This window comes from Macrobrachium rosenbergii, chromosome 10, assembly GCF_040412425.1.
Source record: "Macrobrachium rosenbergii isolate ZJJX-2024 chromosome 10, ASM4041242v1, whole genome shotgun sequence".
NCBI classification, from domain to species: domain Eukaryota; kingdom Metazoa; phylum Arthropoda; class Malacostraca; order Decapoda; family Palaemonidae; genus Macrobrachium; species Macrobrachium rosenbergii.
Window position 1 is genome coordinate 32,507,553 of NC_089750.1, and position 18,758 is coordinate 32,526,310.

At 38.2% G+C, this 18,758-nt stretch overlaps 1 long non-coding RNA gene across 4 annotated transcripts in view; it reads right to left on the reverse strand.

Moving 5' to 3' along the window:
* Window positions 1-18,758, reverse strand: part of LOC136842585 (uncharacterized) — a 624,527-nt gene that overhangs the window by 536,197 nt on the left and 69,572 nt on the right. The window contains exon 1 of one of the 4 annotated variants that reach the window (XR_010854274.1): window positions 862-1,206. The exons of the other annotated variants lie outside the window; for them this stretch is intronic. This is a non-coding gene — a long non-coding RNA (uncharacterized lncRNA). Of the gene's footprint in view, window positions 1-861; window positions 1,207-18,758 lie in introns of those variants that run through there. 4 annotated transcript variants of the gene reach the window in all.

An 18,758-nucleotide genomic window follows, 5' to 3' on the forward strand; every position in this document is an offset into this window, starting at 1 on the left:
AAATTATAGAGCTCAATTTTCAATTAACATTCAACTCTTACTATATGCAAATGTATCGAATACTGTAATGTAAATTTCCTCACAACCTTGTATTCAACACTAGCCTAATTTCTATTATCAAGTTTTAATTTTCAACTATAGTATTGTCATGTGAATATATCAAAACAATGCATATCATCAATAACACAAAAGAATGATGACCCTCCAAAATCTCTTCAAAATTTCGACCTATCCCATTCCCTCTAATTCATCTTCTCTCCCTGGAAATGCACTCTAAATAGCAGTAACAAACTGCATTGCACTTATTCAAAACTGTAACTATAGTTTCAGTCACTGCATGCATAAGTTAAAAACATTAAGTTGGATCAAAATATCATGAACAGACCTGTCATTTGTGTTAAAAACCTATGAATATAATTCTGCTTTTGACCACCAAAGGGTTAAAGGTTAGCTACAAAGGGAATTTCAACTGGGGGGCCCAGTTGGGGAGGGGAGCCAAGCTTCTGACTGGGGGCCCGGGCCCCCACTGGCCCCCATAGCGAAGCCACTGTAAGTATGATTTTGTGCCATTCAATTTAATAGTTCATTTCTCACTTCAGTAAAGTTATAAGGGCTATAATCAGAGGGTTATTTCGTAGTAATAATATGCAATCCTCAAATTAACCAGCACATTACAGTTCACGGCAAAGCACTCTGATGAAATGTAACGTCTACATCTTGTGCCTTTTTTGTGGGCTTCAAAATTAATTTTATAGATATTTAATGTAATGATAAACTGTAATTCTGTACACTGTAAGAAAAGTTGTTGAATGTAATGCATACACTTTTTCAATAAAAAGGAAAACAAGAGCCTGTGCTTACTGTAAATAAAAAGTATCAACGTTGTAAGGATCTTTCAAGGTCCTGCTATAACATACACAAAGAAGAGAGAGGAAGCGTTGTTTTCTGTCCAGCGCCCATCCGTAAAAAGTAGATTCCGGGTTCCAACATCCTCAAAGGAAAACACCTGGCATGGATCACTTATTCCCCAGTGAAAAACAGTCAAGTGCTTGTTAGCGTCAATTTTAAGCCAAATGGCTCCAATTAAACCTGCGTAAAAAGGAGAAAATAGTACGGAGGATATAAAAAAAAAACACCCTCTCCTAGTCAATGCTCTCTCTCTCTCTCTCTCTCTCTCTCTCTCTCTCTCTCTCTCTCTCTCTCTCTCTCTCTCTAACATTAATGAGGCTAGAAAATACCCACCATTAAAAGGTATATAGAGTTACGAAAAGAGAAGCATTTTAAATAATAAAACACCAGGCCGCCTCACTCCCCATCGATCGGCACCACGGAGGAGGAGGAGGAGGAGGAGGAGGAGGAGGAGGAGGAGGAGGAGGACAGCTGCAAGTGGCTGAAACAATATAAAAAGAGGCGAGAGTGTCACGCTAAAAGCGTTATCAGATGCAGTGATGCTAATGAGCACACTGGAGACCCGTCATTCAAACGATGAGCCCTCGGAGAGCTTCGCAAATCCAATTCCAATCACAAAATCCTCAAAGCGATTCGCAAATCAAATTCCAGTCCCTAAAATCGCTTTAGGTGCGGGGGCGGAGGACCCGAAAGTGACAATTCTCTTAATATACATGCAGAAATAAGATCGCAAACGACAGCCTACCTATTTGAAGGAAAAGGTAGAATTACTCTGAATCTTCGGCATTGTGGTTGTCTTCTACTGGTACAACCAAGATGTTTCATAGAATCAGTGGGAAAGTCCCAGAAACACATGATTAGGTTACACGGATGAAACGTCCACATTTTCCAATGTTATCACTGTTTCTCGGGAAGATTAGAAAATGCATCTAAACCGGAACAGCAGAATTTGTTTATTTATTTTTCATTTCCCACTTCCCTCTCCTACTGTAATGAAGCAGTTCTAGCACGCACACGAGCTACATCCTTCCAGTAAAGGTAATCTGGAATAAGAACCGAATCTCGTTCACAAGGGATGATGAAGCTAATTCTTTCCTTTTTGACAACTACTCTTTCAAAAGAAAAGGATGCATTCTACGACCAGCCATGGGTGACGTGCATGATATACACACAATTTAGGGGTGGGGAAAATGCCTCTTACTCACGTTTAGTAAGAGATGGAGGGGAAATTCAAATGTAATATGATGCTTCCCTGTGCAGTAAGCCTGTCTGTTGACACTTGACCTATCGGATACGGGTCTAGACGTGACTCAGTGCTTTGAATAGGATTGATTATAGCTACTAAAAACTGACGTTACAGCACCTAGGTTATTGACGCCGATTTTGAAAAGGACAATGTTCTGGTGAGGGAGGCATCGTCATTCAAAAAAGAATCTTTCGAAACACCGACAGGTTTACGGACGGCTGACATACTTGGAGTACGCGAGAATTTTCCTCACACAGAAATTATCTGGGAGTTTCTTTAACGGTGACGGAGACCCGCAATTAAAAATCTGGCAAGGAAGCAAGCTATGGCTAACTATGGAGGAAACATTTTATTTAGTATATGGATAAGAAACGTCGACATGATAACAATTAGGTCCTTCAGTTGTGATCACTCATTAAAACTCCATCTGTCTGTTCAACTTTCAATGCATTTGATCCAATTTGGGCAATACAAAAAGGTTTACAGAAACTCCTAAATGTTACCTTATAAAGTATACCACAAATATCACTTAACATCAAATTTACTACTATACCTTGGGAATACCCTACACCCAAAAGGAATTACAGTTGATAAGTGCATCTGTACTTTTACGCGTATGTCTCCGCAAATAATAAAACTGACTTCAATAAATCACACATATACTGTATAAATACATACGGTATAAGTATCCAACGTAGTATTTTTAAAACTACTCTGGATACTTATAGCAGTAATAAGTTACACAACTTCACACGTACTGGGACGTACACATAATTTATTACTGAATTTATTATTATATCTTTGTGATTAACTTACGCCCAAGGGGTGGGGGATCATAACTGATAAGGGCATCTGGTCGACCACAATTCGGTCCTTGGCCTTTGCTTTAGAAGTGACAGACAGTCGACTTTGACCATTCGGCTAACAAGAGAAAAGTTGGTGTCGACTCTTATGTACTTATTCCTCTCGAATGAAGGTTCTGTACTTTGAATCGATATCAGCCCAACTACAACATGATTGCTGATTAATAAGATTGTACAAATTGGCTAATTAAGTAATATACTATTGATAAACAAATATTCAGTTTGTCTAAAATTTATCTAAAGGCCCAAGTTCGAAACCTGGAAGGAACAGATGCAATTGTCAATCATAATTCTACTTGGGGGTAAGTTATTCCCAAGGTATAGAGAATTCAATATATACATATATATAATTTTATATATTATACATACATATATAAAATATATATGTATATATATATATTATATATATATATTATATATATATAATATTATATATGTATATATATAAAATAAAAGGAGCCCATAAAAATTCCAAAAGGTAGAAAGTTAATACTATATATTTCGGAGAACAACTGCTTCCCTTGACAGGTAGGCAAGTGATGAATGATTTAAGAATTACAGAAAAGTGTTATTTACACCAAGAGTGCCAAATGTCAGCTGTTATGTCATTCCAGTTGATAGCTTCTTAATCTTCTTAATAGCTCGTTGGAGGAAAAGTTGTCTGTAATATCTAAGTCCCAAGCTCCTTTTGAGAGGCTCATCATATTTCTTTGTTTAATCAGTGCTGATTCTATCATCTGGCCTTTGAACCGACAATTGCTGCTATAAATTATATATGACAAAATCCAGTTTATTCTGTGGTTATGGTTATTTATGTGGTTGAAATTAGTTGAGATCTGTTGGCCATACCTTACTGAACGTTTATGTTGTATTAATCTCTGGGGGATTGATTTACCTGTAAAACCAAAATCCCTTGCCTCGACTGTGACCAATCCTACATCAGTTTTACAAGTAAATCACTTCCCCAGAGATTAATACAATGTAAATATTCAGTAAGGTATGACCAACAGAGCTCAGCTATTCTTTACCACATAAATAACCATAACCACAGAATAAACTGGAATGTCATTTACAATTTATATAGCAGCAACTGTTGGTTCAAAAGCCAGATGGTAGAATCAACACTGATTAAACAAAGAAATACGATGAACCTCTCAAAAGGAGCTTGGGGTTCAGATAATACAGATAAAATCTTCCTCCAACGAGTGATTAAGATGGTTAAGAATCTACCAACTGGAGTGATGTAACAGCTGACCTCTGGTTAAATAAGTTAAGTATACCTTAGTTTAACCAGACAACTGAGCTGATTAACAGCTCTCCTAGGGCTGGTCTGAAGGATTAGACTTATTGTACGTGGCTAAGAACCAATTGGTTACCTAGCAACGGGACCTACAGCTTATTGTGGAATCCGAACCACATTATACTGAGAAATGAATTTCTATCATCAAAAATAAATTCCTCTAATTCTTCATTGGCCAGCCGGAGACTCGAACTCGGGCCTGGCAGAGTGCTAGCCGAGAACTCTACTGATTTGTCCAACGAGGAACTAGCTGACCTCTGGAACTCTTGGTATGAATACCTGTTTTCTGTAATTCTTAAATCATTTATCATATATATATATATATATATATATATATATATGCAAATGCTTCCTATTAGAGATTCCCAAAAATGCACACTTTATGGTGTATCGTGTATATAAGTAGTTGTGCTGTCTACAAAAATCATATATCAGCTTGTGTGCAATTCTTTGCAATACATGCCTACATGGTCAAATATATTTCAAAGTTTGCTTCAAGAATTTTGCTCTTAGAACATATTCAACATACTTTCATAAATGTAATAAAAAAACTTCTGTAACATATCTAAAACATTAATCATTGGGCACTTAATTTGCACAAGTTGCTGCATATCATGAAAAATTTTTCGCTAAATATTACAAAAAAAAAGTTCGTAACATTAATCTGTGAGGCTACTGGATGAAGCAAGCTGCTAGATCTTTGTACCTGATGACAGACGTTATTCTTCTACATCATCATCATCACCATTATTATTATTATTATTATTATTATTATTATTATTAGGATAGTTTAACCAGACCACTGAGCTGACTATCAGCTCTCATTGGGCTAGCCCGAAGGATTAGGATGAAATACCAGGGCTAGGCCATAGGCCTAGAACTGGGACCAAATCGCGTGATGATGAATGAATGAAAATGAAATTTAAAAGAATACTGTATAATGAACATGCTTTTACACTGAAACATGTGTAAACGAAAAATACATTTGCTCGTTTCCATACATACAAAAAAAAATTAAAGATTAAAAGTAAAATCAAATTTCAAAAAAATAAATTCAGAATATACTGCATAAATATCTTTTTTATTCATGAAACGCCCTACGGGGTCTTGTATTTTCATTATTTACTTAGTTTTATATTTTGTCTATAAGTTACACCTAATGAATGTTAAAATTGGGATGACTGGAAATGTATAAGATTCTGACAAAATTTTCCCCGTCGATTTATTTCCAAAGGTTGATACTCGCTGTTGGTTATATTTTGGACAGTCACAAAACACATGTTTGACTGTTATCAACACTTTGCATTCTGGGCATTTGGGAGGAGGGCCATGTGGACTGTTCATCAAGTGTCCATGTGTCAAACGAGTATGGCCTATTCGCAGACGTGTGAGAATTACTTCTGACTGATTGACTGATTAAGAAATTTAGGTCTGTCCTTCTCTCTGACATGATGAGCTCCATGTTCCAACACTGGATTTTACCTGTTTCAATTTATTATTTATAGATTCACCGTTCCACATATTTTGCCATTTATTTACAATGATTACTTTTATATCTCTTATGTAATCACTACTTGGGAATTTTCCTTTATATGATCTATGGATTTTTGTCTATGGTGTTCTGGGGTATGAGTAACTTTTTGATAAATATTTCAACTATGTGCAAGTCCTTACTTTATTTACCTGGAAACAAGTTTCTGAGCCATAAATGATTGTAGAGTTTTAATAAGTATGATTTTGCCAAAGGCGCTAGGTGGCAAATCATTTCAAAGCAAATATCATCACCTCCAGGAGCAGATTTATTGCTGTTCAGGAGAGCATATTCCAACTCTTCCATGTTGAATTTCTTATTATAATACACATCTTCCTTTGTCTCAAAATAAAGTACTATAGAGTCTGCTTTATTCTTTACTTTTTGAAATGTTTGTCCAAATTTTGGTCACTGCTCATTTTGGCAAAACTTTCCACAAGTATGTTACCGATTTCGAAGGGATCTAAAAATTTTTTGCCATTATCTAATATAGCTTGTCTGGGTGATCTAATGTTCCTTCCATTTATTTTTCGGAATTTTCCCCATCCTTTTTGAATGGATGTTTCGCTCGTTATTTCTGAGACATAGGACCTCCAAGATATTATTTTACCTTTTGTGACTTCCCCTTCTAAATTCAGCTGATATTTTATTATATAAAGGTTTTAATGCGTCTATTTCTAATAGTACAATTGTCATTTTTAATATATTTTCTTCCAAGAATGGTTTTGATTTATTTTATTGAATCTTCTGTTTAGAGTGCCTAACCTTCTTGCTAAGAGTGTTTTTCTCGTACTAATTCGGATAGATCATCAGACCACCAGGGGACTTTATGTTTTTTATTGTGGGGTTTTGAATGAGGAATAGCTTTGTCTGCTGCCTTTTTAATGAAAGATACAAAGAATCCGTTTGTCTCATTGTGATTTCTCAATCATATGGCGGTATATTTCTGGTATGCAAGTTAAAAATGTCCCAATCTGCTTTTTGCATGTTATAATGTGGAGAGTATGGTTTCGGTTTATTATTTAATAAGGATATTATTATGGGAAAATGATCACTCGAGTAGGAGTCATCACAAGTATTCCAACTTAGTTTGTCAACTATATTTGTTGAACAAAGGGTGACATCTATTGAGGAAAATGTTCCATGGGTTTCGAAGCAATACTTATTTACTCCGTTGTCATTCGGACAACACAGATTATTAGTGTTCATCAAGTTTTCTATTTTATCTCCATCTTTATCCGGTGTAATATTGTTTTAGTCCCATACTGGATTATGTGCACTGAAATCTCGTACAATTAATATGGGATTTTTAAATTCTTTTATTTTCTGTAATATGTTTAAATCACCTTTTTATTAGGCTGGCTGTATAAGTTAATAATATCAGACATTGTTTTCTATTTTCACTGTTATTGCTTAAATTTGTAATTCAGTAATCTATATCTATCCTATTATGTTGTGGCTAGTAGATATTTACCTATATTTGCAACAAGTTTTCCTAAGTGTTGATTGATTTATTTTTGTCTTTCCTGCTTGTGACCTCATATATTTCACAGCCTTCAACATTGCTGTATCTTTTCTGTAATGAATCCAAAAACGCTGATTTCCTTTGTGTTTCTTCTTCTAGATTTGGCAATATTACTGTGCCTCGTACACTATTCATGGTATCATGCCTTGTAAATTTTATATTTATGTTCTCTATATTTTTAATGTTTTTTCAATTTGTCTTATGCTCACCTCTTGTGATGGGCATCGGGTCAACATGTAATTTTCCAATTTTAATAAGGATATATCTTGGTCAGCTTGTAAATTCAAAAACCTTGACCAGTTCGATTCTCAAAGGAGGGAATCAAAGTGAACCAAGGTTGAGTCAGGTCTATATTTTCTTTTATTTATTCTTTTAGGCTCCAAAGGGCCCACAGTTGAAAAGTTTGAACGATTTTTTGTTCCTTTTATTGATGGGGACACAGGCACAGAAACATCTGGCTCAGAGGAGAATGGCTCCATTGTAACGATGCCAGGTCATTTTTTTACAGGGATATCATTTTTCTCGCATGGGTCGTCAACATTTGGAGAATTTTCAATCTCCAAAGTGGGTGCAAAGGTCGTCATCTTTGTCAAAACAGTATCATCAGAGGGCCCAAGGTACTCGACTCTTTATTCTTACTGTTCATAAAGATCGAATAGAAAAAAAATAATAAACCTGAAAACTTTAAAAAGATATCATTAGCCTTTCATGGGGCTTATTCTTCCATTAATGGCACGAGAGCCGATTCGCAAGTGTCCGTCCCCAACCCTAACCCACAGGGGATGGCACAATACGATTAGAGTGGCCCAAATGTAGGCCAAACCTGCCTGCTAGGACCGAGAGTATTACAAGATTACAATCATCCCCACCCTAATCGTATTATGGGGCAAACCGGATAGAATGCCAGAATCCTATCCCCAGAGCCAGACGCCCCCTGGAATCTATGGCCCAGCCCCGCACAATAGTTCTGCCCTTGAAATATCAATCTGATATCTCTCAGGTCCGAACATTATCGGGTAGTTGATAATCCTACCACAGTTCCCACCATTTAGCTACGGATATAAACCCAATCCCAGCTATGATATCTTTTCCTATTCAACAGGCACAATAAATTTTAGCAAAAGTGGAAAATTCCACAAAATTAGTCCAAAGAAATATGTAATAGTATATGAGACTCTTGGACTCAAACCCGGGAACAAATTCCCGGGGTTCAAGAGCCCCCTCAACACATCAAGGTGGTCCCACATCGAGGGGGTATTCTTCTACAAAGACTCATGATAAAGTTAGATGTGAGGATGGGCATGATTTGATACTGGCATTTAGGGATAGGCGATTACCTCCAAGGTAGAGTCTGAGATTCCTCAGAGACGTGTGAGGCCTTGATATAGATTTTTTAAGGTTAACTTTTCGTAACTCAAACTTCCCAGTCAACCTCATCAAGACATGCAAATTCTCAGATAAGAACTTTGTGGTGAGTTTTCCAGTTGAGTGGCCGATGGCTGATGGTTGACCCTTAATAAGCTACATGGGAAAGGCATATTCCTTGACTTTTTTTTTCCTGCTAAGAGAGAGACAGAACACTTGAATTCCCTGCATGTTCAATGGCATTCTCAATTTCACAGCAAATCAAAGTTAAGGAATTATACAAGTTTGATACTGTTTCATTAGAACCAAGACCAACTATTCCCTATGTCAAATAAGACAGCGACTCTCGGACTATCGACCTTGAAAATAGTACAGTTATAACAGCATGCCTTCACTTACGTAAAATTCAATAAGGTATGACATAAAAACATAGAGGACCTATTCCACTATTTCTGAGGACCTAGTCTAATTAAGTTTCTCAGACCTTCTCGTCAAGATTGAGTCAATTGTGCATCCAATGATATAAACATAATGTGTTTCAGTTTTCCTTCGGAAGCTTCCGAATAATCTTCAATTTCGAAGGATATCTCAGGCCGTCTTCCTCTACATTATTGGTTTGTCATGACAGCTACATGTGCATTGTCTCCTCCTACCTTAGTCGAATGCTCAGAGTGATGAACTTGTCGTGAAATTATTAGAAGAGAAAACAATCTAACAATCATTAGGAGATCAGCAGCAAAGCATCCATATTGTTCGGAGATGGAGATGAGGATAACTGAATTATCACCTTAACTACGTTTATGAAAGGGAGACCTTTGTCACTGTAACTGTCACCCGAATCATCTTTGCAAAGAAATGTCAATAGCAGGTTTTTATCATCACCACCATTGCTCACGATATCATCAACGACAGTGACTCTTAAAATAAACAACTCACTGCTAGCTACCAACACACGTTAACTTATAAAGGCTTTTGTATTAGCGTCCGATTTTCCAATATAGAACATCCCGACTGTCCAAGGCCCATTGCAACGTTCCTCTCTCTATCTTTACCGTCAATGCATGCATTCTAGCTTCTAGCTTTAGTTAATTTCCCTCTTGTCCTTAGTTATGCATGATTAACTGAGATATGGTTACTAAAAATGGTGTCACAACATCTAGGTTATGATGCCATAATTAAATGGGAAACCAAAAAAAAAGTTTAAAAAGTTTAAAAGAAATAATATATACATATTATATATATATATATATATATATATATATATATATATATATATATATATATATATATATATATATATATATATATATATATATATACTGTATATATATATACATATAATCAATCTGTAAACACATACATACTATACATACACACACATACTGCATATGTATATGATCTAAGTTTTGTTGAGGAAGCCTCTCTCTCTAACAAAGATACAAAACTGCTCTATATGACAATCCTCCCTGAGAATCGTAGCAAAATGTACATCTCTGTTACGTCCCCAGGAGAGGAACCTACGTCTTAAATCGCCAAGACTAGGACATTCAACCAGAAAATGTCTCATGGTCAAGGGGACAATACAATCATCTAAGAATTAGTGTTTTTCACCTGACATCAAGAACCCATGAGTGAGTCTTGCATGTCCTAATCCTTAGCCTGCACAACATGTTTTCTAGTCTCCTTGGGATATACGGATAGACCAGGGAGATAGTGATGGCGTAATACTGTGCATCTTTTGGTTTGTTTCAGCAGCTTCCAAAAGGGACAGCCAATGGTATGAGATGTTAAACGCTTGTCAGGATGTGGTGCCAAACAAGGCGGTGAGTCCGTCAAGACGTCACAGAAGAAGTCACCAAAACTGAACCATCAAAGTCCTGAGAACACTTGGTTAAAGTCTGATCTGGCACAGAGCGCTTCCTGGTAAGGTGTCATTTAGCAGGGCAACTGATGTAGGACAATCAGCGCCAAACAATGGTCAGAGCGTTCGGCTCAGACAGCACGCTCTCCTCCACTCGGGCGCTTGTAATCCACTGCACCAACATACATCACTGGGCGTTCGAGTGCTACCGAACGTTCAAAACGTACTGTATTACCACCCACTGGCCGCTTGATGCCAGCTGACCACCTGGTGCCAGACAAGTGATAGCCCGCATAGGACGACCGGGTACCAAACGATGATTGGAGTGATCGGCTCAGAAAGTACACTTATCTCCCCTGCATCAACATACGTCACTGGGCGTTCGACTGCTATCAAACATTCAAAGCGTACGGCAGTATCACCAACTGGGCATTTGGAGCCAGCCCCTGGTGCCCGACATGCAATCAGCCATAATACTGCCTCCCCTCACTGGGTGCTCTGCCAACATTGAACACACCCCCACCGGGCACTCAGCTGATACTAGCTGATTGGCGCTCTTCTTACACGAGAGTTGAGGTACAAGCAACTCGGGAGACATCAGGACGTCTTCCTGACACTGCAAGAAGATTCAGAAATCTGTCCTAGATCTCTGGAACGCTTACACGTAAGCAGAGGATTGCACTCGACATCTGCTGACTTTTACAACGGTATGACTGCTCCTCCTGCCCACGTCGGAATCAGGGTCCCTCGCCAATACAGCATGCACATATACTCGTAAGCCTTTTCAATGGCTGTCCATCAAAAACTGCAGATAGCAGGATCAACTGAGGAGTAACTATCCAGAAGCATTTGTCGATACCTGGGACTGGCAACAGGCTCGACTGAGGGGGCAACTACCCGTGGGCAAACCCCACCGATCTCCCTTGGACGTTCAGTTTGCCTCCTCCCAGGTTTAGGGGAGTCTGACAGGGACTTAGGTCTAGGAGCGTCAGCAGGACAAGTGGCCACCTCCTCCACTGACACAAAACTTGCACTAACACTTTTTGCACTCAATTGATTCATCAAGATCTTAACAGAAGCGCTCAACTGGGTTACGGTACCTACCATAACGCTAAACTTCTTATCTACTCGGGCTTCAAGGCTGGCTAAGACACTGGGCTCGGAAGGTAGGGAGCCAGGTAAAGGAGTTACAGGTAGAGACAGGAATTGGAATAGGGGAAAAAGCTGCCATACTAGTCAAAAGGACAGACACCTAACCTCAGCTTTAGCAGCCGTCTTTCTCTCTCTCTGTCTCTTTGAAGTCTCGCTAAATGAGAATTTAAAGTCTTTCATTTTACCTGATCCCACTCCTTACACTCATCACAGTTAATGTCAGGTGAACAATTTTGCCCTCTACAAGAGGTGCAAGTAATGTGAGTGTCACTCTTAGCAGGTGTCTGTTTCGTCTTGCAACCCTTGCTGCAATACCTAATACTATGAGCACTAGAGTCTGACATATCCAGTCACAATTAAGGAAATACGCTGATTAGCGCTACCAAAAACTACAATGTACTTCACCAAATTCGGCAATGTCTGCAAACAGCCGGTGAAAACAAATCAAAACAAAAGCTGCCCAGCAACCCATGTTCAGTCGACAAGCGGCAGGAACGAACTGAACACCTAAGCCAGTTGTACCTATTCTTCCCCTGAAAACAGGCGGGGTCTGTTACCTACACCAAAACAATATGAGCGCTACAGCGAAATTTTTAAAACTTAAGCCGCCGTGAAAAGTTGGAAATTACTTGGTAAGTTACTTATATAAAAATAAGAATTTAATGTGTAGGCCTACATCCTATCATTGCCTCAACATATAAGAAATTGACGTGTAAGCCTATGCCCTGTCGTTGCCTCAAAATATAAGATATTCCCGTGTATGCATATGCCTGTCATTGCCTCAAACTATAAGAATATGATGTGTAGGCCTGCACATTGTCATTGCCTCAAAATATAAGAAATTGACATGTAGGCCTATGCCCTGTCGTTGCCTCAAAATATAAGACATTCCCGTGTATGCATATGCTTGTCATTGCCTCAAAATATAAGAAACTGACGTGTAAGCCTGTCCTGTTATTGCCTCAAAATATAAGAAATTGACGTGTAGGCCTATGCCCTGTCATTGCCTCAAAATATAAGAAATTGACGTGTAGGCCTACGCCCTGTTATTGCCTCAAAATATAAGAAATTGACGTGTACGCCTATCGCGTCACTGCCTCAAAATATAAGAAACTGACATGTACAACTATGCCCTGTCACTGCCTCAAAATATAAGAAATTGACAGGTAGGCCTATGCCCTGTCATTGCCTCAAAATATAAGAAATTGACAGGTAGGCCTATGCCCTGTCATTGCCTCAAAATATAAGAGTGATATGCAGGCCTAATCTATAATGACATTAATACTTCACATGCAGGATCACTTATGTAGGCCAACACCAATTTAAAAAAAAAAAAAAAAAAGCAATATGTTTGTACAGTATATTCAGGTTGCGCATGATCAAAAGAAAAAAAAGATGCAGACAGAATGATTCAAGATCCTCATAATGATATTATACAGCTTAATATATCTTTTATTGGAGATATCATTTGCAGGCTTCACAACTCCAGGAATTCAAATCTGTGAAATCATCATTCATGCACAGAGCTCAACATTACCGACCGGAGTCAAATCTATACTGGTAATCATAATGGACTGTTAATTAGTGTAAGAGCTAGCCAATCACTGGCGTGCAGAGGGCAGGGCTTAGCTGTAAAGAGCAGTGGATTTTCTATAGTGAAACCTCCACAGAGGCAGGCATGCCAGGTTTATCTGGCATGGCCTCCAAAGAGGCAGCAGCACCCGAGACAACTGGCACAGCCTCTGAAGAGGCAGAAGCACCATAAATTATTGGCGCAGCCTCCAAAGAGGCAGGAATATAGGTTGCCACAGATGTTCCCTTCATATTAGGAAAGGAAGAACTTCTGGTAGCATTTACAATTGTTCTTCGGTTAGCACCAACACTAGGAAAGAATATTCCTGGTCTACCATACTGGCTCTGCAAATGTGGATGCGTCCAATTACCGCAAATGTCTGTATTTCTTTTTCCATGATGTATACATCACAATTTGTTAAGAGGATGGACAATTATCTCCAAAATGTATGCATTTTGCTTCTTTAAAACATCACCATGCTCTGGTTCACTACACTTAACACTCGTGGCAGGCTTGCCTTGAATCTTCTGCCTACAAGATCTTAACATATGACTATATTCTTGACAATAAAAACATCTCCTCAGTCTTGGGATACACTGTTTAACCTTAAAACGTAGCCATGCTGCCTTTTTTGCATTAGGTAAGTGGGTGGAATGTAATAATTAAATTTGGAAGTGGAACTACAGCTCCACTGATCATCTTCACTCTTTCAATTCTAGTCACATTCCAAAAAGCATGTACTGAGCTGCCTACTTTAACTGCCAAGATGCGATAATGCTCTTAATTTTTCCTTTTCTTTTGGTGAGGACGATTCTACTGTCAGTTTTCCCCAACCTTGAGGTGATATCTTAGATTTTTGGCCACAACGCTTCACAATGTCTCTGTACATATTAAAAATGTCACAATTAGAATTTTCCAGATTCAAGGTCAAATACTTATCATACGAGAGGGTGTCCAATATCCCTGGTCCTATTCCACATACATTTCTGGTGAATTTTTCTTTGTGCCATGCTGGAGCATAGGGTTCCCCCAGTGTAATTACACTTGAAGGCTTCCTAGCCATGTCCAAGCAGAGGCCGTGCGAGGAAGGTGCAGAGGTCTTCAACCCTGTCAAGAGGTCACAAGGTCCAGGGGTTAACTGGTTTTACAGTTTCATCCATATGATTATAAATAAAAAGAAAAAAAGCGGTCTGAAAATAGAAAAGAGAATCCATTAGCCTTTCCTGCAGTCCATCCCTCCACCAATGACACCAGTGAGAGCTAACTTCCAAAAGTCCACTCCCTACCCTACCCAGAGGGGATGGGACCAACAAGATTAGTGTGGCTCAAGTGTAGGCCAAACCTGTTTTATGGGACTGAGAGCATTATGTAAATACAATCCTTCCTACTCTAATCATCTTGATATGCAAACCGGACAGAATGCCAATAGTCCCACTCCAAGAATCAACCAACCCCTGGAATCCGAAGGCTATTCCTAAGAAACAGTCCCACCCTCAAGATACCATGACAGCTAACATATTGATAATTCTAAGGTCCAAACATTATTGGGTGGCTGACAAAGCTGCCACTGCTGGCTCTGAAGTTGAACTTAAATCCCAGCAGCCTTATCCCTTCCCAGCAATCCAGACAGTGAAAGAGAACAGAGCAGTTTGAAGGGCAGATAAGAAAAAAAGGAAACTGAGAGGAGTAAAAAGATTTTAAAGGTGCAAAGGAGGAATACCCAGTAGCTGCACTATGAAACAATAGTCAGCAGAGGGTGGACAGTAAGATGGAAGAAAGAACATATGAACGGAGGTACACTAAAAGGAATGAAAGGGGTTGCAGCTAGTGGCCAAAGATAACTGCAAAGAATCTTAAGTAATGCCTACAATGCACCACATGAGGTGCTCTGATGGCACAGTTACGTATGAATAAAGTCGTCCTAAAAAAATGAAGAAAAACACCTTTCAGTAACTGAAGCTTTACTTTTCAACTTCCTTTCGAAGGAAGAATGCTTGCCATAAGCTTGAGTTTTTTCCAAGACATAAACAAAGACTACCGATTAAAGGAATGGATTTGAATACAAAATTTAGGCCAAAGGCCAAGCGCTGAACCTACGAGGTCATTCAGTACTGAAAGGGAAATTAAGAGTAGAAAGGTTTTAGAGGTATTACACGACGAAAATCTCGCAGTTGCACGCCGAAAATTTGTTAGGAAAGGGTGGAAAGTAACATGTTAGAAAGAGAATATGTACAGTAAAAGGAACGAAAGGTGTTGTAACTAGGGTATGAAGGGGCACTGCAAAGAATCTTTACTAATGCCTTCAGTGCACCGCATGAGACGCACCGATGGGACTACCCCCTACGGAGAATTATCCTTTAATGCACTACAACAAATTACAAGCAACTGCTTAGAGAATGAGATGCAGCTGCTGGTGTCAGTCCTGCAGCCTCTCAACAACGAGAAACTTTCCCACTAAATGAACGCTCAGCATTTTTTCAGGACTAGCATGTGTAAGGTAAAGCCAGCCTTCAGGAAAAAAAAAGGACCAATAAGAGATACAATAAAAATTTTAATATAATGTAATATCCTGAAGTTAGATTTTAAAAACAATCAAAACATGAATAATCAAGTAAATTGTAAACCATCTAAAACTTCGAAATAAAACTGATATTTTGAAAATAGTTCACCTAACCATCCAAATCGGGGAAGGACCATTCATTGGAAAATTCTATTGCATAGGAATTAAGAGAAAGGATCCCGATCCCCTTTGCCTCGGCTGCTAAATGTAATCCTCTTCGCTTCGGTTGCTAAATATAGTTGAATGTAACTACACTTGATACCTGAACACACGAGAGAGCCAAAATCCTGTAACCTCAAACGCGCATTTTATGGTTTATGGTGCTTCAGTTATGCTTGGTATTAAATGACAGTATCATTATGATTCATATCCTTCACTCTAACAAAATCGCAATAATACCTATGATTTGTAGTGCCTAACTTTAACTTTACAAGATCAATATTTTTAGGCACTCCCAGTGCTGTCTTTAAGTATTTGCCATACTGTACAAAGAAAGAACACCACTGAACACACCGCATACCATTATTCTGACACATATTTTTAAAATTATGATAAAAAAGTAAAATAGCTGAGAACCTCCAGCTATTTTCTGTGCAAAAAACCTTAATGTAGAAGTTATAAATTGACATTATACTGATATCACTAAAATGCATTTCAACTGAATGCAAAAGTTAAGAAAATTTGATATCTTACAGTTATAAGTAAGCTATTTTAGTGTAAAAGGCATTCCGTGTTGAAAATCCTTACGGCTCTTATCATTCTAATACTATTTTGAATGGCATTCAGTGGTTATTTCTTCACTTATAATTCTATTGTCAATGGTGCTTAAGAGTCAGAATTCCAGTTACCTTTTCACATTAAAATCACATTTTCAATTTAAACAAAAACCTCAAATACATTTTCAGTACTTCTAATTTTTTGGGGTAGGCATTTCAAGTCGAAAATCCCAAGATGTCTTGTCATTTTCATCTACTACCATAAGCGAGTGTCAAGATGAAAATCCTCGATTTATTTTCGCTCCAAAACCTTCTTGTCAAATTGGCTTTAGAGTTACAAGTCCCTAGATAGTCTAACTTTAAAACTCTCTGTGGAATTACACCTAAAAATAAATCAGATATATACTCGCGTTTAGCAGTGGTCGACGCATACTGAAAATAATAAATGTTAACATTGGATCCAATGATACTTAATGTGATTTTATGAAATTGAAGCTGTCCGCCAAGCACTGTGGCATTTCCAGCCACTCAACGCTTAACAGAGCGAAAAGAGAAAAGGGGGAGTTGGGGTGGTTGGACACCAAGATAAACAGAGAGATCCAGAAAACAGAGATGAAGTGCAGGGGCCTGAAGGTGGAACTTGGAGAAAACCACTAAGTAAGAGTCAGAAAGGCTGGACACAAGACTAAAGACAGGAAGGGGAAATGGAGGTAATGTAAAAGGCTAAAATATGGGAGCTGCTAAGTGTCGAAGGGACGGGACGCTGCAAAGACCCTTTGGTAATGCTTGCAGTGTAACACGTTCAGTACAATGACGACACTACCCTCCCCCGAGGAGAACCAGTGCTACTGAAGAACTTTTTTCCTATATGTGTGTAATTTCATTATTTTGTGACAAATTCAAACTTGAATGATCACAGATATTTTGCCATTTGTACTGAAGCTGAAGACAAATCGACAAATAGAAATCTCTCGCTTTTATATGAATTACAACACAACCGAACTGAATTCCACTTCATCGGGCCTTTGCTAGCATTGATCAGTTACGAATACTTGTCTTTACAAATCAGGTCCGCCTCCTGCAAAGAGATGGCGGGTAGAATGATTCAGAAATACTGAAGATGACAAAAACTCCACATTCGGGGAGTGTCTATGTAAACTTCTCAAATACTAACCACAATTAACAATGACTGAAACGGGGACGGAAGACAGAAATAATGTCACAGATTCGTTTTCTTGCCCTACCTTGACCAGATGTGCCACTCAAAAAAATCACAGATCCATTTAAATGTTTTGTATTATTATCAAAATCAATATATAGACGTTTAACACTACATGAATTTCGTAGAGCAAATCCTCTAATGCCGGTCATACTTTCCTAAGTTTCGATTTTTTATAGAAATAAATGTCCGCTTCTATTCACCACACTGCACTGGGACACAGCTAGTTGTCTGAGGCAGAAGTTATGCAAAAATTTGTGACCAGATGTCTGATGACAATGATAGTGAGAAAAACGAGACCTGCGTCCGTTCATAAGTGCAGGACTCTGGCCAAATGAGGTGCTGTCACTTGGCCAGAGTCCTGGTCAGCTGCTTTTGATTATAGACAGTTATAAGAAACTCGGCAATGGCATTCAAATATATATATATATATATATATATATATATATATATATATATATATATATATATATATATATATATATATATATATATATATATAAAACATATGAGCCTCTCTGATTTTTTATCATGGTTATATTAAACAGTTATTTTCATCTCTGCAGACGAACTTGGTAATGGTTTCATTCATGCTTTCTGAGCGTTTCTCACGAACGAGGGAACATCACTTGACACCTGGTTAAAACACTCAATGGAAGAACAGCTCTTGATAATCAACTTCCGGTTGATGATGATTACAGTTAGCATAGGTACCCACAACAGATGATCTCTAATGAATTCAAGTTATATTCATAGCCATTATTTACCCAAGAGGTATGTTCTCTACTAAATGCTGTAGTTATGCTTTATATACCAAGCTGCGTCGTTATGTATGCTTAAAATGCAATAGGTCAGGGCGAAATGTTCAGTAAATTTACTTACAAAGGCAATAACTTATTCCGCATAGAAATTTGAATTCAAAATTGTAAGACACAGTG